Raw genomic sequence first — 23,362 nt, forward strand, 5'->3', positions numbered from 1 at the left:
AAAACACATCTCTTCACCTGGTTTCCTTTCACAATGTACAATTGTAATAGTTTGTTCATGTGGTTATGAACCAGACAACTAGCAGATGTTAATTTGTTCCACAGGCTGCATCTTAATAAATAAAACACATCTCCCTTTTTTCTTTGTGGTGACAGGAATCATCAGGGGAGGTGTAGTACCTTGACAAAAATAAAAAATATACATTTTAACTTTACCAACATAGCTTTGGTTTTGTTAAAAAAAAACATATAGAATCATTGTATGCTCTCTGAGGGGAGATTCACTGATCACAATATTTAACCTGCGCCAAACCCACTTGTTGGTCTGAACATGTACCGTATTTTCCGCACTATAAGGCGCACCTAAAAACCACAATTTTTCTCAAAAGCTGACAGTGCGCCTTATAACCCGGTGCGCTTTATTACGATTCATTTTCATAAAGTTTCGATCTCGCAACTTCGGTAAACAGCCGCCATCTTTTTTCCCGGTAGAACAGGAAGCGCTTCTTCTTCTACGCAAGCAACCGCCAAGGAAAGCACCCGCCCCCATAGAACAGGAAGCGCTTCTTCTTCTACTGTAAGCTACCACCCGCCCCCGGAAGAAGAAGAAAAAACGCGCGGATATCACCGTACGTTTCATTTCCTGTTTACATCTGTAAAGACCACAAAATGGCTCCTACTAAGCGATCCGGTTCATAAAAAGACGCAATCTCTCCATCCGCACACGGATTACTACCGTATTTCACAGCAACTGATATTCCTGTGAACCGCACTGTGGAACGGGAGCACGTACGGTGAATATTCGCACCACAGGGAATGAGAAGTCATCCTTCACTGTGGTTCTAGCTTGCCATGCTAACTTCCACCCATGGTGATATTCAAAAGGAAGACCTTGCCAAAAGAGACCTTTCCAGCCGGCGTCATCATAAAAGCTAACTCGAAGGGATGGATGGATGAAGAAAAGATGAGCGAGTGGTTAAGGGAAGTTTACGCGAAGAGGCCGGGTGGCTTTTTTCACACAGCTCCGAAGGCGAACACACCTTCACTAAGACGGGCAGACAGCGCCGGACGACATACGCCAACATTTGCCAGTGGATCGTAAATGCCTGGGCAGATATTTCGGTCACAACTGTGGTCCGAGCTTTCCGGAAGGCAGGATTCACAGAACAACAGCGACACTGACTCCCGATGACTTCGACGAGACGGAACCGGCCATTTTGGATACCACGCTTGCGCAACTTTTCAATTCGGACACCGAAGACGAAGAATTCGAAGGATTTACGAATGAAGAATAACTTCAGAAGGTGAGCGCTATGTTTATTTTGTGTGTTGTGACATTAACGTTCGAGCAACATTATGTTACTATTGCTCTACACCATTTTGAATTTTACTATGTTTGTGATTGCACATTTGCGTACATTTTGGGACAGAGTTGTTAGAACGCTGGTTTTCAATATATTATTAAAGTTTGACTGAACTATCTGACTGTTTTTTTGACATTCACTTTAGCGCAGCGTTTTTTTGACATTCACTTTAGCGCAGCGTAGGCGCGGCTTATAGTCCGGGCGGCTTATTGGTGGACAAAATTATGAAATATGTAATTCATAGAAGGTGCGGCTAATAATCCGGTGCGCCTTATAGTGCGGAAAATACGGTATGTGTAATCGCCCTGAGAAGGGAGATGTTTGAGTATACAGATACGAGGACACAACTTCGCTCTGCTCACGTCTGTATTGACTGCCAACAAATCAAACACCAAACATGTACAAGTACACAGTATTGCAACAAACATAAAATGCACTCCAGTATTATCATACGGATTTTACATTCAAATAATCGAGTAGGTTTTCCTGTTCTTTGCACTAATAGACTTCACCTTAGTGTAACAGTATTTGAAGATGTCTCAACAAGTAAATACAAAGTTTCATCCACTACAGTAAGCCTATATTGTTTTAGTAACAAAAGTCACTTATCATTACTTAAGTTTAAACAAACTACACTGAATTAGTCCCAGAAACTGTAGTAAATACACATTTCATCAGCAATATACACAGATTAATAATTAACTACGCACAGTACCTTTCTATATATTTAACACTGTTGATGCAGTTAGCATCTGCTTCGTCATCGGCAGCGCAATTAGCTTTAGCATTAGCTTGGTCATGTATAAAGCCTTGTCGACTGAAAAGACACATATCATAAAAATATACTCTTTCAAACATGTTTAAACACTATAAAGACACATTCGGGGGTAAAACTATTGACATAAAGACACTTGTACCTGAGAAGGGAGATGTTTGAGTATACAGATACGAGGACACAACTTCGTCGTATTGACTGCAAGCAGGAAGTCAGGTGTCCTCTAGTGTAGGTCCCAGCACGACGCGCCCCCTGCTGGAGCCGTCCAGTACTACAATGGCTCTTATTAATGCTGGCATTACAATAACATTAGCTCCATATTCTACAAATAACGGTACTTTAAGTTTTTTTAAGTTGCGAATATAAAATCACATAGTAATACAACTCAAGAGCTTACTTTGCTACTTACAATCACTGTATTCTACTAGTAACTAAATTTACATCCTGTCACATATGCACACTTGCAATTATTTTCAAAATGTAACACAACTTAGTAAACTGGTTTATGATGGCACTGGAGATAAAAACACCGAAATGGCTAACATTACTCAAATCCATGACTGCTCAATGGCGATTCGCTATTCAGGTTGAATCCCAATTTTAGATGGCGGTTCGGCAATTCGCTATGCTCCGCTAAAGACAGTGTGAAAAGGTAACACAAAACCTGGTCGTCCGTCAGTCATTTGCATGAACCCTGAGATCGTGGGGACCTAACAAAACATTTTTAAACTGTTAAAAATTTTTGTGGTGATCTTGGTGGTTTGAAATGGGGCCACCAATGCCTTTCAACATGTAAATAACGACAGCCTCTGCAAGTTCCACGATAATGCAGTGCTAACTCCGCCACAATTAATATTTTCCTCCCGGACCTTCACAATGTGAACATTGTAACTACGCAGAGGTGGCGGAGCATTGCAGGCCTAATCAAGGAGCGACACAAAGGCACTGCGGTTGTTTCGGAGTAGACAGTGGAGAACTCTGCCAACTTTCAGGGTGTTCCGTGGTACAACTGTGTCAATCTGCGTTGGTTGCCGTGTTCAAAACATGTAAATCATTAGGACACGGTTTATGGCAGTTTGAGAAATGCCATGAACCGCCATTTAAACCGGTAATGTGTGAACACCACTTTACTTTTTGTTTTAGCCCTGGGCTTTGCACATTCACATCAAGCAAGTAGTGTCCCAATACACCTGTAAGGCGAAATGTGGGTCAAAGAGCGTGGACCCCGACCAAACTTGAAACCAAGGGTTAAAAGAAGAATGCTGAGCAGAAAGCACATATATCATTGTGAGTAATTACAGTATAACCATTATTGATTTATATTAAATAATTACTAACACTTACTATGAATATTACCATGTTTTGTAGATTGCTTTTATTTTAAGATTGATGGTCATATGAGCTAGCTAACACAATTGAAGTTAGTACTACAAGCAGCAAACAGACTACAATTCACTGCATTTCATGAATGAGTCAACCATACTTGCCAACCCTCCCGGATTTTCTGGGAGACTCCCGAAATTCAACGCCTCTCCCGAAAATCTCCCGAAATTCAGGCAAGGCGGAGCTGGAAGCCACGCCCCCTCCAGCTCTATGTGGACCTGAGTGACGTGTCAACAGCCTCTATTCACGTCCGCTTTCCCACAATATAAGCCTGCCCAAACACGTTACAACTGTAGAATGATCGAGGGCGAGTTTTTGGTTTCTTATGTGGGTTTATTGTTAGGCAGTTTCATTAACGTCCTCCCAGCGCGGTAACAACACACAACAACAGCAGTCATGTTTTATTCTACCGTAAAGCAGTTTGTCTGCCGTAAACAGCAATGTTGTTGTAATATATTGAGTTGGAGGCAATAACCAGGCGATGTGATGAAGTACGTCTCTTTACTGTAGACTTCAGAACAGACTCACACACCTGACGTCAGGTGCGCAACACCACGTAAATCGTTGGCCAATCAAAAAGTAACCCCAGTACGCTAGAGCCAACATTCACCAGGAGATGGCAACAGACAAACATAGATCACTCTATTACATTCCTCCCCTTTTAGAAATGTAGAAATTACTCAAAATAAATAAACAACCCAACCAAAAAATGCAGCAGCTCAATTAAAAAACTGTACTTAAGCCACATTCTTTTTTTAGTACTGAACTCTTAACCCTCATTTGTAAACAATAACATGCTTATTATACAAACAGTATTTGTACACCTTTAACACAGATTTTTATACTGTCTTCAGAGATTCAGTTTTTTTGGTGGTACTCGAAACCTTTCTGGGTACCTGCGAAAGGGTGTTCAGCATGGTTAGCAAAATTGTGACAGAGAATAGAACAAGGATGGACAATCCCTTAACTCAACAATGAGTAGATGAGTGTTATGTGTGTGTATATGTGTAAATAAATGTACACTGAAATTCAAGTATTTGTTATATATATATATATATATATATATATGAAATACTTCACTTGGTGAATTCTTGCTGTAAATATACTCCTCCCCTCTTAGCCACGCCCCCGACAACGCCCCCGCCCCACCCCGACCACGCCCCACCCCCACCCCCACCCCCCACCTCCCGAAATCGGAGGTCTCAAGGTTGGCAAGTATGGAGTCAACAGCTAATCTACTTTTAAAATTCTGGTTAGCCATGTTTAAAACATTTTTTTTGATGTAAGATTGCTCGTTAAAATGACCAAATAATGCATATTATAGCTTTAGAATACTGTGAAGTTACTTTTTATTATGCACCTGTCTAATAACTGACATAATGTAGTACATCATAGTGTAGTATGTTTACTGCCTATGTCACAGTCACACTCACCAAATGGATTGAGGCGATGGGAAACGAGTGGCATCTCATTTCTTAGGGGTATATTTTTTACAACTTAATTTCCCTGTCTGTTTTAAGGGGTAAGATACAGATGAAGGGGAAGGTGTAAGGGTGTTGTTGAACTGATTGTTTTATTATATACCTCACAAACTATTTTAGACTATGCAATCATTTTAGAATTGGAGTTTATTAAATGAGTATGCCAATATGTGTTTTGAAGGTTTAAAATAAAGGGAAACTAGAATAACTGTGATGACCATCATTCAAAATCAGTCTTTCCAAAATCGCATGCCAATGGGTCAGGCATCTCTACTGCTTGAGGCAAGTAGTCTATACATTCGCGTGTGAGCCCACTCAATCAAACATCTCCCCTGTGAGCATTTTTGACACAGAAAGACCCTGAGTGTTGTGACGCAAGACTGATATGTGTGAAGCCAGCCGGTTGCCGGGTCATGCCGAAAATAGTACATTTAGCACCATCAGCAAAGTGACGGAACAGATCTGTGTGGGTGCTGTTTAGGAAAACAGTAGTTTGGCCGTGCTCCACGGACACTACTTTTCATCATAGAACGGTCAACAAACAAATACATAAAAATTATTGTACTGGAGCAGAAGTTTGTTTCAGAGTTTGATTCACTTCAAGGGACATAAGCAGCAACCTAATGTGTTTAACTTAATCAACTGGGGCTAAACAAATTATTTAGTACTGATAGATAGATCACAAAGTTTACCCTAATTTTAGTTTACGGAATGTATTTTTGAGATATTGCTCATGTTGTAATGATTACGTTCTACATGTAATTATTAGTATTTTAGGTACTTATTCACACACACACTTAAAACAAATCAAGTAGCTATAACTATACAATATTGATTTTAAAATAAAGATGAAACATTGTTACTTAAATGAGAGTTGAAAAATTAGTTTTAAAAAACAACAACAGATGATGTGTGCTGTAGCACAGAGGTTCTTGCATGCCAAAGGCATTGCATGTTGTGGCTAACAGGCTACGCATGAATGAAAGTGCCGTGCTGTGCCTTTTAAATTCAGGCTGTATTAACAGCAGGGTATTTACCTTTATGTTAACATGGATTGTTTTTTGTGTCCCTTTCATGACTTGTGACACAAATCAGTCATTAGACACAAATACAGACTGATGTCCTGAATCCTGCAGAAGAACATATTTTATGTTGTAGGAATAACATACACAGGACCCATTTTCTTGTACTCAGTTGACAACATCAACTGGCTTGTGATATACCAAATACTAGATGGTAAGATGAACATGGTGCCACTCATAGACATCGTGTTCTAACGTACTTCAGCAGAGATACCCTTTCTTACCATTTGCGCCTGTTTACTTTACATCTCTGCCCAGTGAAGGTTGCAGCTTCAATGACACCCTGGGAGAGGCCCCCTTTTGGTGGTGATAAAGTTATGTATAAATTTCTTCATAACTCTCATTATTCATTGTGCACTCATCAAATCCTCGCATCCTTGTTCTTCCTGTTTCCAGTTGATTTTGGGTGAGCACTCAATTTATGTCGAAATAGCCTGGCTCCAAGTTCCACATTTTCAGCATTATCAAGTCCCCCTGACCTCATCCTCTCGGCTACCGTCTGCTCCAATGTTACACTCTCTCTTTGTGCTATCTTTCATAAGCAGCAGTTCATCCTCCTTATATTCAGGTTAAAAAAGATAAGGTTGTGAATCCTCAATTGTCCAAAAAAAAATTGTCTCTGTTATCTGTTACCAAGTCTGCCTTGATTAGAAAACACTCGCGTTTGTATCCGGAAGCAGGAACACACATTTGTTGAAGTCGAACGAAACTGAACTGAAAGGAACCAAACTGAACGGAACTGAACTGAACTGAACGTGCGCTGCTATGGAAACGGAAATAAATGCGTTGAAAAAAATAGTTCCGGCAATGATTAAATGACAAAACTACGGTAAATATCGTACATACTGTATTACTTATTGTTATGAATGTGCCCGTAACCATATTATACGTATATACCAGCAGTGTATATATAAAACGTTGATGGAGGGTTTTTGAAGTTGTTTTAGAGGGATTTGAAGGCTATAATGTTGACTCCCATTAACCGCATCTTCGAACCGTTTTTTATTATCTTTAAAATCCTAAAAAAAAAAAAAAAAAAGATGTGCGTTCTTGTCTCTCATAATGATTCGGAACATTAAGCAACATTTTTAAAAAGTGCAGTTCCCCTTTAAACCCCTAAACCTCACTCTCAATCTGGGCTCACGGCACAGATGTAACCTGCCTTGATGCAGCCCTGCGTCCTACGCGTGGTTCAAACCTGCATTCCATGATTTAGAGGCGAAAGGCTAGGAAAACAGCCAAGATGCAGATTTGTCAGCTCACTGTCCACCCCAGATCACACCTCACTCCTACCCACTTTTTCAAAGTGGGCTGGCTCAGGGTGGAGGACAGTGTAAAACAACTTGCACTGAGCCTAGTCTATAAAATCCGCTACACCTCCCTGATACCGAAGTACATGTCAAACTACTTCCTTAACGTAAATGACCGCCATAACCACAACACCAGGGGGAGCTCCACTAACCACGTTAAACCCAGATTCCGAACTAACAAAGTTCTTAACTCATTCTCTTTCTATGCCACATCAATGTGGAATGCGCTCCCAACAGGTGTAAAAGAAAGGGCATCTCTATCCTCCTTCAATATCCTACCAAGTCAGACCTACACTGTTTCAATGTACATTTCTCTGATGATACAATTGTTAAAGACTGAAGTGATGATAACAACCAAACCTAATCCCCCCCCACCCCCTTATTAGGGTGTTGCCATTTAGTGGTCAATTGTACGGAATATGTACTTCACTATGCAATCTACTAATAAAAGTCTCAATCAATCAATCAAAAAAGCGCAAACTGTTAAGGTGTCAGGGAGTAAGGTCTACACACATAGTACAGCACAGCCAAATTTGCTGGCATCCATTGCACATTCATTAACATCAGAAATTTGAACAAGTCGTTACAAAATATTTGTTTTTTTCATCCTTGCGGCGCCTTCTCGATAATGTCATTAAGGGAAATTTTCCATGTGGCCTTCTGTGTCCGCTCGTGCTTGAGAAACTATTCGATGACCAAGTGCACCTGCACACTTGGAAGTGTAACGTGCTTGGGTAAGGCACATTGTGCTCAAACCGGTCACACAAGCCACACTTTGTGTAAAGCATGCCTAATATCGGTATTGATTGTCCAGTGTGACTGCAACAGCATTTAATCAAATCTTTTTTTTGTTTACTATTATTCGGCCCTGCGATGAGATGGCGACTTGTCCAGGGTGTACCCCGCCTTCCGCCCGATTGTAGCTGAGATAGGCTCCAGCGCCCCCCGTGACCCCAAAGGGAATAAGCGGTAGAAAATGGATGGATGGATGGATTATTCCTGAAACGTCATTAACGTCATAGCATGGTTGGGAGAGTGGCCGTGCCAGCAACCTAAGGGTTCCTGGTTCAATCCCCACCTTCTACCAACCTCGTCACGTCCGTTGTGTCCTTGGGCAAGACACTTCACCCTTGCTCCTGATGGGCCGTGGTTAGGGCCTTGCATGGCAGCTCCCGCCATCAGTGTGTGAATGTGTGTGTGAATGGGTGAATGTGGAAATAGTGTCAAAGCACTTTGAGTACCTTGAAGGTAGAAAAGCGCTATACAAGTATAACCCATTTACCATTTACCATTAAAGTTCAGTATTGTAATAATTGTGTGTCTAATAATTTATATGGTACAATATATGAGCCAGCCACCAGATACAGAATAATATGATACAAAAACTAATACAAACAAAACAAAAAAATGTTAATGACTGCAGAAATGTGTTCCGTTAATTTGAGCACATCCATTTCGTCTGGACAAATGTGTGGGTTATTGTTTCTCAAAGGTCACACTCTCATTAATTGAGAATAATTTAATAGTTGATCCAGACTTATTCAAATCTGAATGGATATTTTGATGTCAATTGTTCAATGGGTTGGTGTCATGATTGTATTATTATTTTTATTCGATGTAAAAAAAAGTAATGTTACTATGTTGAGATAATATAAGTATACACTAAATTGTGTTTTTATCTCAAACAAAGCAGTTGTTAGATTGCAAAGTAAATGTGCATACTTAAACATGCCATGTAATAATAAGTATAAACGCACACAAGGAGTGCAGACCTCCACCAGGCCCTATCTCCCAATAGTAAATCATCCTTAAAAAACAAAATCCTGATTCCAGATGGTGATCCAGTTCAGCCCCAAAATAAATAACTTGTTTTTTTATCCCATTACTTACAATTTCTCTAATTTTAACCGAAATCTGCTCACAAAATTGTGAGCCATGTTGCGAACCAACAAAAATACAGAAGGCCAAACAAAGTCCACCAATTGAAGGATACATTGAATTACCAAATCTGTGCATCTTTGTTTTGTTTGTATGTCGCTTAATTCCTAACAGGCTGTAAGAGGGTTCACTCCTTGCATCAGTGTCAGCACCTGTCTCTATTGTGGAATAAAACAAACAGAATGAACCCCCTTGTTAGTCATCAACCACTCTCTTTGTCTCTGTTGGTGAAGGTGGTTCAGTTCAGTTTCAGTTTATTTATTTATATAGCACATTTAAAAACAACCCCATTTGGCCAAAGTGCTGTAGAGACATAAGAAACAATTTACACATTTACATGGAAAAACACATAAGGATGAATAAAATACAATAATAAAAAAAAAAACTTAAATGAAGTGCATAATATATCACCTAATGTAATAAATAAATAAAAAAGAATAAAACAAGAAATAAAAACAACCAAGCTATCCTGCATAATTAAACTTGAACGCCAGGGAGTAAAAATATGTTTTTAGCCGAGATTTAAATTGGCTCAGAGACTGGGAGGATCTAATAGATAGTGGAAGGTTGTTCCACAGTCTGGGCCCTGCCACTGATAAGGGTCCATCTCCTCTGGTGGGGCTAACATACAAACACAGCGAAGTGCAGCCTCGTACTGTATAGAAATAATCTGGATCACCCTCAAAATCTAATCACTTGTTTTTGTTTTTTTTCTGAAACTTTTAATCAAAATCTTCCCAAGACCTTTTGTGTTTTGTTGCTAACTAACTGACGGACAAACCCAAAAAAATAAATAACCTCCTGGTGGAAGCAATAATAATTTTTACAGTGATTTGTTTGCGAAAATTCACTTCTTTTGTGTGTCTGTCTGACTTTAAGTTCCAACAGCAGACTCTGTCTACCATCACACCACCGCTATGGTGGTCGTGACTTTCATGTGAAACATATTCTTGTTTTTTTGGAGAAATTATGATTTAGCTATATGAACTCTACTTCAAGTAGCCACACAAATGTATACTGTGGCCGTTAAAATTAATTGATCTGCAATGTCATTAAATGCATTACATCTTAATTCCTTCCATTGTCTCTTATAAATGGGACTGTATCTAAAACTGTATCAAGACTGTAATTAATAAAATTGACTAATAGAATACAATTCTTAACACATTTTTATTATTATCACAGATAAACCAGAAACAATACACACAAATTGGTAGTACTTCAAATGCATACATTCTGCCCAATTCCAGGATTGATCGAATGAGATGATGGACTACTGTTACAATTCTGTTTGCTCGTTCATCCGCTGAGCAAGATGAAGTTAGTCTCCCAACCTGCTTGTGTTGTAATGCTGACGTTCAGAATTCTGGTGTAAGTGAATGCACCTTGCTGTGAGTGAAATTGGTGGATAAAGAGGAAGTGTTGTGTTGCTGTTGAGGAGAGTGACATAAAGACATGTTTGCAAGTTTGGAACTGAGCTCCGCTGTTCCTGAGGGAAGGTCGGCAATAATATGTCACTGTGTGTGCTTCTGTCGAGGCAAGATGCTACTTGCACAATGTCACCATAAAGCCTGTGTTGCAGGTGATTGATATAGCATCAAAATGAGGCAGAAATAGCTACTTAGTTGTGTGGACTAGTTACGACATAAACCATTATGGTATAGAGTTTCATTACCCATCCCTAAGAACATGTCATGGCTGCTCTGTGCGCCCATCAACTCATTGATATAGTCGACTGAGATCAATGACATCGCTGTTCGACTGACTTGAGACCTTGATTTGATGTATGGGCCTATTGGGCTGTGTACTCATGGTTGTGTGTTCGGCTGCAGCGGTGTGTATGTGAGGGTCTACAGAGAGGCTAATTCATAATCATGACAGGAAATACTCCATCATATCGCAGTCATCTTTAGCAAACAGCAGGAAAGAGAGAGGCCTCCATAACAAATGTGAGACAGGAGGAGGACGTGCAGTCGATTGAAAGCCATGAAGGAAGAGTGAGACAAAGATGGACAAGAAACAAATAAGAAGATGAAGCATGCTAATTCAAACCTCACAACTTTGTCGGAAAGAATGATCAGCACATTTGTAGTGTGCCACTCATCTCATGTCAAATATTGCAAGCATAGTAGTGACAAATTAGAAGAAACCACTGCATAAATGAAAAACACAAATATGCTGATATCTCCCAGGGGAATAGAAGTGTTACAGAGGTGGGATGTGTTGGGATAAATTATGTTGGGATATAATTAAGATAATGAAGGATGAAGTGATTAAGAAAAGTTTAGTATATATACAAACGCCGTTTGCATGTGAGTTGGGAAATTGTTTTAGATGTAAGTAAAAACGGAATACAATGATTTGCAAATCCTTTTCAACCCATATTCAATTGAATGCACTACAAAGACAATATATTTGATGTTCAAACTCATAAACTTTCTTTTTTTTTTGCAAATAATAATTAACTTAGATTTTTATGGCTGCAACACGTGCCAAAGTAGTTGGGAAAGGGCATGTTCACCACTGTGTTACATCACCTTTTCTTTTAACAACACTCAATAAACGATTGGGAACTGAGGAAACTAATTGTTGAAGCTTTGAAAGTGGAATTATTTCCCATTCTTGTTTTATGTAGAGCTTCAGTCGTTCAACAGTACGGGGTCTCTGCTGTCGTATTTTACGCTTCATAAAGCGCCACACATTTTCGATGGGAGACAGGTCTGGACTGTAGGCGGGCCAGGAAAGTACCTGCACTCTTTTTTTACGAAGCCACGCTGTTGTAACACGTGCTGAATGCGGCTTGGCATTGTCTTGCTGAAATAAACAGGGGCGTCCATGAAAAAGACGGCGCTTAGATGGCAGCATATGTTGTTCCAAAACATGTATGTACCTTTCAGCATTAATGGTGCCTTCACAGATGTGTAAATTATCCATGCCTTGGGCACTAATGCACCCCCATACCATCACAGATGCTGGCTTTTGAACTTTGCGTCAATAACAGTCTGAATGGTTTGCTTCCCCTTTGGTCCGGATGACACGATGTCGAATATTTCCAAAAACAATTTGAAATGTGGACTCGTCAGACCACAGAACACTTTTCCACTTTGCATCAGTCCATCTTAGATGATCTCGGGCCCAGAGAAGCCGGCGGTGTTTCTGGATGTTGATAAATGGCTTTCGCTTTGCATAGTAGAGCTTTAACTTGCACTTAAAGATGTAACGACAAACTGTTTATAGTGACAGTGTTTTTCTGAAGTGTTCCTGAGCCCATGTGTTGATATCCTTTAGAGATTGATGTCGGTTTTTAATACAGTGCCGTCTGAGGGATCGAAGATCACGGTCATTCAATGTTGGTTTCCGGCCATGCTGCTTACGTGGAGTGATTTTTCCAGATTCTCTGAACCTTTTGATGATATTATGGACCGTAGATGTTGAAATCCCTAAATTTCTTGCAATTGCACTTTGAGAAACGTTGTTCTGAAACTGTTTGACTATTTGCTCACGCAGTTGTGGACAAAGGGGTGTACCTTGCCCCATCCTGTCTTGTGAAAGACTGAGCATTTTTTGGGAAGCTGTTTTTATACCCAATCATGGCACCCACCTGTTCCCAATTAGTCTGCACACCTGTGGGATGTTCCAAATAAGTGTTTGATGAGCATTCCTCAACTTTATCAGTATGTATTGCCACCTTTCCCAACTTCTTTGTCACGTGTTGCTGGCATCAAATTCTAAAGTTAATGATTATTTGCAAAAAAAAAAAGGTTTATCAGTTTGAACATCAAATATGTTGTCTTTGTAGCATATTCAACTTAATATGGGTTGATAATGATTTACAAATCATTGTATTCCGTTTATATTTACATCTAACACAATTTCCCAACTTATATGGAAACGGGGTTTGTATGCTTGGAATAGGCCGTGCAACTAATCATATCCTCTAAGTTCCAGTTGGAACTGGGTCCAAGTTCAAGCACAGGCACATTCACTCGTATCGTCCACATTCTTGCTACTGTTGATGTGGCTTCTTCGCCAAGGTCTGAAGGACAACACCTGATATGAAGTCAGATTCCAGGAAGGAGACGGCAGAGGAAGATTCCATGCCTGGAAGCAGACACCTCATTGCATATTCATACATTGTGAAATATTCTGTAAGAGGGCGAGGGGGAGGATGCCTCCGGACAGCCCTGTGTAAGTCGCCGTATTGAATGCTACTGGGGACAGATAGCGCTCAGACAAATTGTATTAGAATTGTATCCAATAGGCAATACATACTTCTGATTTTAAGTTTATGCATCGTGTCCTCTTTAAACATCTTCTGGCTCCAGATTAAATGAATACGTTGACAGAGGCAAGCCTCCTCTGGAACAAGAATTAAGAAAAATATATATTTTTAAACCTGCTAAGCTTACTCCACTTTAATTAAAAGCAAACATGAATTGCTTCTTAGAGTCTGTAGTGAGAGAAAAAGGGTAGTATTAAAGGCCCCAAATGTATTTCATTCCCTAAACATTTTATACATTAATCATGTTTATTTGTACACATTTGCCACTGCCATTGTACATGTATCACTGCTTAGCTAGAAACTGTAATTTCTTTGAAAAATGTTTCCGTCAACTGTAATAATACTTTGTTACAGCATAGTATAGTAATCTCCAGATGTCAGCATGTTACAGCATTCTGTATATTTATTAAATAGCACAAACTAAAATTCCCTGGGAATTTAACAGTATGCAAATGAACAATATGAGCGCTAGTGTGAAACACTGGTCAATAATCTGCAGCAAGTAACTTCCTGAGGGCCAACTGTGTGGGTGTCCCAGGAGCAAAAACACATACCTTTAGTGCTTCCATTGGATTCACAAATAGACCTTCTGTTATTATCCGTGGTCCGGATCATGTTTTGTGTTTTCTGTTAGTTTTGGACTCCTTTAGTTCCGGTTTGTGCACCTCTGAGTTGGTTACCATAGCTACCTATTATTTTCACCTGCCTCTTGTGTTCGGGACGCTCACCTACTGCTAATCAGAGACATTATTTAAGCCAGTCAGTCGGTCTGGCTTCTTTGTTTGCTCCACGCAAAAAGTTACGTTGGTGATTCCTGTGATTCTTGATTCTTGTTCCTGCGCTAAGCTTCGCCATAGCTTCCCATGCTATCGGCCCGCTTTTCTGTTTATTCTTGTTTTTGTCTGCTGTTTATCTACGGTGTATGATTTACGAGAAATAAATCATCTCCTACCTTCATGCTTTCGTCCGGAGTTGTCCGTTCTGCATCTGGGAGGAACGACCCCGCATAAAGACGCAACCCCAACGTGACACCTTCTTTAAATCTTCAGTTTTCCAATGAGTGTATAGATATAACACGCACAACACATTTCCAGACCAGCGTTATCAAAAATAAGCAACTAATTAATTCCATCATTGTTATTATATTCAAGACAATTATTATAATATTTTGAGGGAGTAAAGCGTGTTAGATGACATTTATCCTCTGCAGGCATACGTTTACATCTGGGAGTGGATGGCCTCCCTCGGCTCAATAAACTGAACAACTCAGCAGTTTAGAATGACCTGCTATTGCTCACTGCTGTATCACTTTGAGAGGAGCCGCTTTTGGCAGTGTTCAATATTCTTGGCATGATAGACTGAGGGAAGACCACAGGGTACACCAGGGCATGCGGAACCTCAGAGGCAGTGGGAGAATGACGGTAAGGTAAAAAGCATGTTTTGCTCCGCTTGCTGTTTTAACACTTAACAAGATAAACAACTTGAATGTTTATATAAAAAAAAAAAAGTTATGAGGGGATTTTAACTGGAGCATCATATTCAAGTAGATCGATGCCTTTTGATAAACTCGTAAAACAGCAACTTTAAAGGGGAACAGCATTTTTAGGGGGATTTTGCCTTTTGTTCACAACCTTTATTAGAGGCAAGAACACAAGTCTTTTTTGTAGGATTTTAAAGATGATAAAAAACGCTTGCAAAATGTGGCTAATGGGATTCACCATTGTCGCCTTCAAAGCCCTCTAAGACAACTTCAAAACCCTCCAATGTTTGGCTGGCTGAAATAATGTGCAAATTATTTTATAACATGTTCTGGTTGAGTCCTCAATTACAGAATTATTAGGAGGCAGAATATTACATTTTGTTAATTATTAGAGAAGTAAACATTTATTCAGGTAGAAATATCACAAATTACAGCTGGTATAGGCTCCAGCCTAACTCTAACCCCCGCAGCCCCCTCCACCCCCAGTGACCCCAAAAGGGACAAGCGGTAGAAGGTGGATGGCTGGGTATTACCAAACATATTTGACAATCAAAGCATGATGGCAACAATCCACATGTTGTGTTATTAGTGCATGAAACTGGTGTCTAAGCATGGAAGTGTAGCTCCTCCTCTGAACGCAAGTGCTCTTAAAGCCATCCATCCATTTTCTACCGCTTATCCCTTTGGAACTCAGCTGCATTCAGGCAGTAGGCGGGGTACACCCTGGACAAGTCGCCACCTCATCGCAGTGCTCTTAAAGCAGGAATACAAATTCTGGCAAGACACCAAAACACAGCAGGCAATTTTTTTTCTTCATTGTCATTAAATGTTGTTTGTCCTTTTTGTGATGAACTGTTTAAAGAGCATACTGTTTAAAACACATTCCATTAAAACCAATTGTCCGTTCATGTGGTTAAAAATTTGAAAATGATCTGCCTAGGGTACACTTATTAATGATGAAAAATTACATCTATCTCGGTAATTTGTGATTAATCGCGATTAAATATTTAACGTATTTTTCGGAGTATAAGTCGCACCGGAGTATTAGTCGCACCTGCCCAAAATGCATAATAAAAAAGGAAAAAAACATATATAAGTCGCACTGGAGCCCGGCCAAACTATGAAAAAAACTGCAACTTATAGTCCGAAAAATACGGTATTTGTTTGACAGCCCTAAAATATATATGACAAAGTATCAGATAAAAAAAACGATATCTTAAGAACAATCAATCAGATAAAAGGCGGATGAAAAGTTACAAACAGTTAAAGGCTCATGCTGGGTTAAAAGCCAGTGAGTAAAAATGGGTTTTAAGAAGGGTCTTAAAAGTAGACAAAGAAGGGGCCTGTTTCACATGGAGCGTCAAATCGTTCCAGAGTTTGGGAACCGCAACAGAAAAGGCCCTGTCCCCTCTGAGCTTGCACTTTGATTTCAGTACCTCCAGGAGCAGCTGATCAGCTGACCTGAGGGACCGGGTGGGGGCATAGGGGTGGAGCAGTTTAGGAGGTAAGGACCATGTAAGTGATCTAGAGTGTCCGCCCTGAGATCGGTAGGTTGTGAGTTCAAACTAGGGCTGCAACTAACAACTAATTTCATAATCGATTAATCTGTCGATTATTACTTTGATTAATCGATTAATAATTGGATAAAAGAGACAAACTACATTTCTATCCTTTCCAGTATTTTATTGAAAAAAAAACAGCATACTGGCACCATACTTATTTTGATACCGTATTTTCCGCACTATAAGGCGCACCTAAAAACCACAAATTTTCTCAAAAGCTAACAGTGCGCCTTATAACCCGGTGCGCTTTATTACGATTAATTTTCATAAAGTTTCGATCTCGCAACTTCGGTAAACAGCCGCCATCTTTTTTCCCGGTAGAACAGGAAGCGCTTCTTCTTCTACGCAAGCAACCGCCAAGGAAAGCACCCGCCCCCATAGAACAGGAAGCGCTTCACCCGCCCCCGGAAGAAGAAGAAAAAACGCGCGGATATCACCGTACGTTTCATTTCCTGTTTACATCTGTAAAGACCACAAAATGGCTCCTACTAAGCGATCCGGTTCATAAAAAGACGCAATCTCTCCATCCGCACACGGATTACTACCGTATTTCACAGCAACTGATATTCCTGTGAACCGCACTGTGGAACGGGAGCACGTACGGTGAATATTCGCACCACAGGGAATGAGAAGTCATCCTTCACTGTGGTTCTAGCTTGCCATGCTAACTTCCACCCATGGTGATATTCAAAAGGAAGACCTTGCCAAAAGAGACCTTTCCAGCCGGCGTCATCATAAAAGCTAACTCGAAGGGATGGATGAAGAAAAGATGAGCGAGTGGTTAAGGGAAGTTTACGCGAAGAGGCCGGGTGGCTTTTTTCACACAGCTCCGAAGGCGAACACACCTTCACTAAGACGGGCAGACAGCCTCGGACGACATACGCCAACATTTGCCAGTGGATCGTAAATGCTTGGGCAGATATTTCGGTCACAACTGTGGTCCGAGCTTTCCGGAAGGCAGGATTCACAGAACAACAGCGACACTGACTCCCGATGACTTCTACGAGACGGAACCGGCCATTTTGGATACCACGCTTGCGCAACTTTTCAATTCGGACACCGAAGACGAAGAATTCGAAGGATTTACGAATGAAGAATAACTTCAGAAGGTGAGCGCTATGTTTATTTTGTGTGTTGTGACATTAACGTTCGAGCAACATTATGTTACTATTGCTCTACACCATTTTGAATTTTACTATGTTTGTGATTGCACATTTGCGTACATTTTGGGACAGAGTTGTTAGAACGCTGGTTTTCAATATATTATTAAAGTTTGACTGAACTATCTGACTGTTTTTTTGACATTCACTTTAGCGCAGCGTTTTTTTGACATTCACTTTAGCGCAGCGTAGGCGCGGCTTATAGTCCGGGGCGGCTTATTGGTGGACAAAATTATGAAATATGTAATTCATAGAAGGTGCGGCTAATAATCCGGTGCGCCTTATAGTGCGGAAAATACGGTAATTGTTTCTCAGCTGTTTGTAAATGTTGCAGTTTATAAATAAAGGTTTATAAAAAAATAAGAAAATAAAAAATAAATAAAAAACTAGCCTCTGCGTATGCGCATAGCATAGATCCAACGAATCGATGACTAAACTAATCGCCAACTATTTTTATAATCGATTTTAATCGATTTAATCGATTAGTTGTTGCAGCCCAAGTTCAAACCCCGGCCGAGTCATACCAAAGACTATAAAAATGGTACCCATTACCTGCCTGCTTGGCACTCAGCATCAAGAGTTGGAATTGGGGGTTAAATCACCAAAAATTATTCCCGGGCGCGGCCACCGCTGCTGCCCACTGCTTCCCTCACCTCCTGATGGGTCAAATGCAGAGAATAATTTGCCACACCTAGTGTGTGTGTGTGACAATCATTGGTACTTTAACTTTAATTTAGAAACAAATAAAATAATTTTAAAATGGATTCTAAAAGACACAGGTAGCCAGTGAAGTGAGGCTAAAACAGGAGTGCTTTCTTTTACTTGTGCTTGTTAAAAGTCGGGCAACTGCATTTTGTACCAGCTGCAGATGTGAGAGGGATAACCAGCTAATACAAAAAATACAAAAAGTTACAGTAATTCAGCCGAGATGTAATGAAGGCATGGATTATTGTCTCAAACTGCTGCCTAGAGTGCAGGTTTTTAACCTTGGTCAGCTGATGGAAATGAAAAAAGCTGTCTTTCACCACTGTGTCAATCTGACGTTTCAATTTAAAATCACTATCAATACAAAAGCCCAGGTTGGTGACCATGGGCTTAACATGCATAGCCAAGGGACCTAAGTAATCAAGACAAGTGAGTAGTGGCTGCGTTGAGGAGGCATGTTTGCCCTTTAATGGAAAATAAATGTGTGTCATCGGCATAACTGTGAATAAACATGTCATGCTTTCTTAGGATAAAGCCCAGGGGAAGTAAATACATGGAAAACAGCAGTGGTCCTAAAACCGAGCCCTGTGGGACCCCACATGTTAAGGGAGCAAGAGAAGATTCTGTGCCAGCAACATTACATTTACATGTATTTTTTTTTTGTGTGTTAAATACGACTTCAACCAACTCTAGGCAGTACCACAGATGCCCACTTAATGTTGTAGGTGGCTAATAAAAATATTATGGTCCACCGTATTAAATGCTGCTGTGAGATCAAGTAAAACTAAAATCACATGATCGCCTAAATTATCCATCCATCCATTTTCTACCGCTTGTCCCTTTTGGGGGTGCTGGAGCCTACCTCAGCTGCATTCGGGCGGAAGGCGGGGTACACCCTGGACAAGTCGCCACCTCATCACAGGGCCAACACAGATAGACAGACAACATTCACACTCACATTGACACACTAGGGCCAATTTAGTGTTGCCAATCAACCTATCCCCAGGTGCATGTTTTTGGAGGTGGGAGGAAGCCGGAGTACCCGGAAGGAACCCACACAGTCACGGGGAGAACATGCAAACTCCACACAGAAAGATCCCGAGCCCGGGATTGAACTCAGGACTACTCAGGAGCTTCGTATTGTGAGGCACAAGAACTAACCCCTCTTCCACTGTGCTGCCCTACACCTAAGTCAGTTGCTCGGAAAATGTAATTAATAACCCTTAATAATCCTGACTCTGTACTATAGAGGGGTTTAAACCCAGACTTAAAGACTTATAAAATATCATAGACCACTAAAAAAATGTTTAACTGGGTTGAAATAACTTCTCCAAGATCTTTGAGAGGAAAGGCAGTTTAGAAATGTGTCTAAAATGAGCTAAACCAGAATTGTCCAGACCAGGTTTCTTTCAAAGGGGTTGAATATTATGAACCACGGCATGTTTAAAACTGGTAGGAACCACACCAGAAGACATATTGCTATTTAAAATGTTAAGAACAGGCTGCCCTTATGCAAGAAAAAACTTATTTAAAAAAGGTAGGAGGGACAGCATCATGGGGGGAACCTGAGGGGTTCATATGATTAACTAACTTCTGTAACTGCGGCAGAGTCACTTGCTCAAACTGATTAAAAACAGCAGAGTAGTGAAAAGGGAGAGAAGGATCAGAGATCGGAATAGAAATGAGAGCCCTTTTGTGGTAACCTTATCAATAAAATACTCTAAAAAGGCATTGCACAACTCAGAGGAGGGTTCCAAACATGTAGGCTGAGGGGCATTAAGAACACAGTCAATGGTTTTAAATAAGACATGTTCATAACAATGAGTAATATGTACAATATTTACTATATGTTTGTAATTTAAAGCATTAAATGCACTAATTTCCGTAGCGCATTTATTTCCGTTTCCATAGTAGTGCACTTCCGACTTCTGGCAACAAATGTGTGTTCTACTTCCAGGAACAAACGCGAGTGTGTTGTAATTATGGCAAACTTGGTAACAGACAACAAAGATGACTATTTTTGAACAAATGAGGACAACCTTATTTTTTTAAGCTGAATATACGGAGGATGAACTGCTGCTTATAGAAACTAACACAAAAAAAAGGTGAAACGTTGGAGCAGACGGAAGCCGAGAGAGTGAGGTCAGCGTGACTTAATCACACTGAAAATGTGGAACTTGGAGCCCACCTATTTCGACATAAATGGAGTGCTTACCCAAAGTCAACTGAAAATGTCCCCGGCCAGCTGGACCAAACGCATAACTGTCCACTTTAATATTGATCCTGATACACACAGCACGTAATGAGTGGTATTTCAACTACAGTACATACGCTGTCGAGCTAGCTGTGTAAAAACAAAACATGAAATGTGGGCTAAAACTTTACAGATACTGTAATATGATTTTATATGTTTTTCAGTCAGTAAGATTGGTGTCCTTTCGCATTGTGTTGTGCATTATACACTCAAACAAGATTTGGGTGCTGACGTAGAACCTAGCTTATCTCTTGCGGTAGCTAGCTCACGGCTACTACCGTAGCACACCGATGTGTTACTATGCTAGAAATAAGAGTTTCTCAGTGTTCGCTAATACAATAACAATGTTGATACTGATTGGTTATTATACAGGTTACGGAGTGTAAATGAAGTATTGTTGGCGGTTTTGGATGCATTTCTAAAGTGATTTAGAGGCAGAATGGATTGTGCCTATTAGCTGCATTGCTTCACCTAGAACGAGCCAATTTTTACGTGTTAGAATGCAAAAAAAATAACAATTATTTTGTTTTCTTGTCTCTCATAAGTATTGTAAACAATGAGCAAAATTCCAAAAAAGGGCAGTTCCTCTTTAAAGCTTAAAGGTTTTTTTTTTAAAACAATTTTAATGTAATGTTTGCAAAGGCAGTTGTGTTTTTATAATGTTTGCTGTGATCCACACTGCTTTGACAGGAGTGTTGCATTCTTGGCAATTTACAGGCGCCAGTCAGGGGGTGTTTGTGCTGTATTTACATACAATGTGTAAACAATCACTGTTTGTGCCAATAACTGTTTGACCATCGCTAACAATCTTATAATCAGCATTGCATGTGTGATTTACACAGAACAAATTAGCAAATGCGTGTTTACTTGGAAATTATATTTAGTTGTTGCGTTTTGTTTCATGCATTGAACAAAGAGAGCACAGTCTACCAAGTCAAGTCCTAGTCTGTTTAACATACTGGGCCAATAAAGCTGATTCTGATGCTGTTTAGGATTTGGTATCACTATATATCAACGGCTATAATCACAATGCAGGATGTAATACCTAATTCAGATTTTTTGTTAAATCCTATCTTTTTATCTACATTACAATAAAAATAAAAAAAAGTGATTTCTAATGTGAACGAAATGGGTCCCTTAACTGCCCCGTATGCACACATGATGTCATGATGTCACACAAGCTGCATTGCGGTTACGGAAGAAAACTTGGCTCCAATTCTAGTAGGTCTCATTGCTGGCCCATTTGTGGCAATTTTGAGGATTTTGTGCAACTGGAGTCAACATTCTCTTAACCAAATTATTTGGCGTAGGAGTTCCAGAAGGAAGAGGGCAATAATGTTGTTTCCTGCGATTTGTAGGGCATTTGCATCAATGTGTCTACTGAGAAGCTTGTGAGCGAGCAGTCACAGTGAGTAGAGGAAGGTCAAACTGAAAAATCATCTTTTTTGGCCTGTTTGCTACTAATTTGTCGACTATTTTGGTGAAGAATTAAGATTTTTGATGACTTTTAGATCGGATGAACTTGATCTGATAATTCAGACTACAGTTGCATACACATCAGATTTATATACACATACAAAGACGACTGAGTTCTATTTTAGAAAATCTGAATTGTACTGTTTACATTGGCATGAACAAATTAGATTCCAGCCACATATGTTAAAATATTTGGAATTTAATCTGCAGTATGATCATAGCCAAATGTTTTCAAGGAGTGGGACATCTCACTTAACATCTGATTTTCTGGTGCCTTCAATTGCAGCTAACTTATTTTTTCAGTTTGAGAAAACTATTTTCTTCCGAAGTCCATTTTTTCAATTTTGGCAGGTTTCTTGCAAATTGCTACACCTGCCCTAACTGTTAATTTCAAAGCTGTAACACATTTCGCAAGATCTGCTTGTATTTTGCAATGATGGCACACAAACAGGCAACATTTATTTATTCCTCTTGTTAGAGTTTTAGGTGTGATTTCCATGGCTTCTGCAAGCCCACCTGCTTTGTTCAGAACTTATTATAAATTATTCTATTTTAATGACTATGTGTCAATGCCAAGACAAAGTGCATGTATTATGCAATCTGAGATTGTTAAAGCCCTTGTAACAAAAGACAATTTTAGATATTTGTGTTAAGAACAGTTTCACAAACTATTATCAACAAAGACTGGACAACTATTCACTGAATTTCGAAACTCAGGATGAAATATAGCTGAATAAAAGGCTATGATTTGTTTGCAAACATAATTGTGGTCATCCACACCCAGGCTTAAACCTGTGACCACACAACCCCTCTGACTGAGAGTCGAACACGGCAGCCAGTGGGCTAAAAGCCCAGGTGCCCAGGTTGTCGCAACAGCAAAGTGTAACAATATATCTACTCTTTATTGCTCAAATAGCACAATTGTCGTCATTATGCGTAGCTCCTGCCTACTTCCTTTATTTATTCAGGGTAAGACAGTTAAAAACAGATTCTCATTTGCAATACTAACTCAGCAAAAAGGCAGCATTTACATGACATAGATGTTGAAGTGTGATTATAATCTGTCAACGTCTCTCATTTACAAGCAAAACATCTCTCTCAACAGTTCACA

General features: G+C 39.9%; 1 protein-coding gene across 1 annotated transcript in view; it reads right to left on the bottom strand.

Moving 5' to 3' along the window:
- il1rapl2 (interleukin 1 receptor accessory protein-like 2) overlaps positions 1–23,362 on the bottom strand; it is a 647,587-nt gene that overhangs the window by 419,980 nt on the left and 204,245 nt on the right. The gene's annotated exons all lie outside the window — the stretch shown is intronic.

This window comes from Nerophis lumbriciformis, linkage group LG35 (assembly GCF_033978685.3).
Source record: "Nerophis lumbriciformis linkage group LG35, RoL_Nlum_v2.1, whole genome shotgun sequence".
Taxonomy (NCBI): Eukaryota; Metazoa; Chordata; class Actinopteri; order Syngnathiformes; family Syngnathidae; genus Nerophis; species Nerophis lumbriciformis.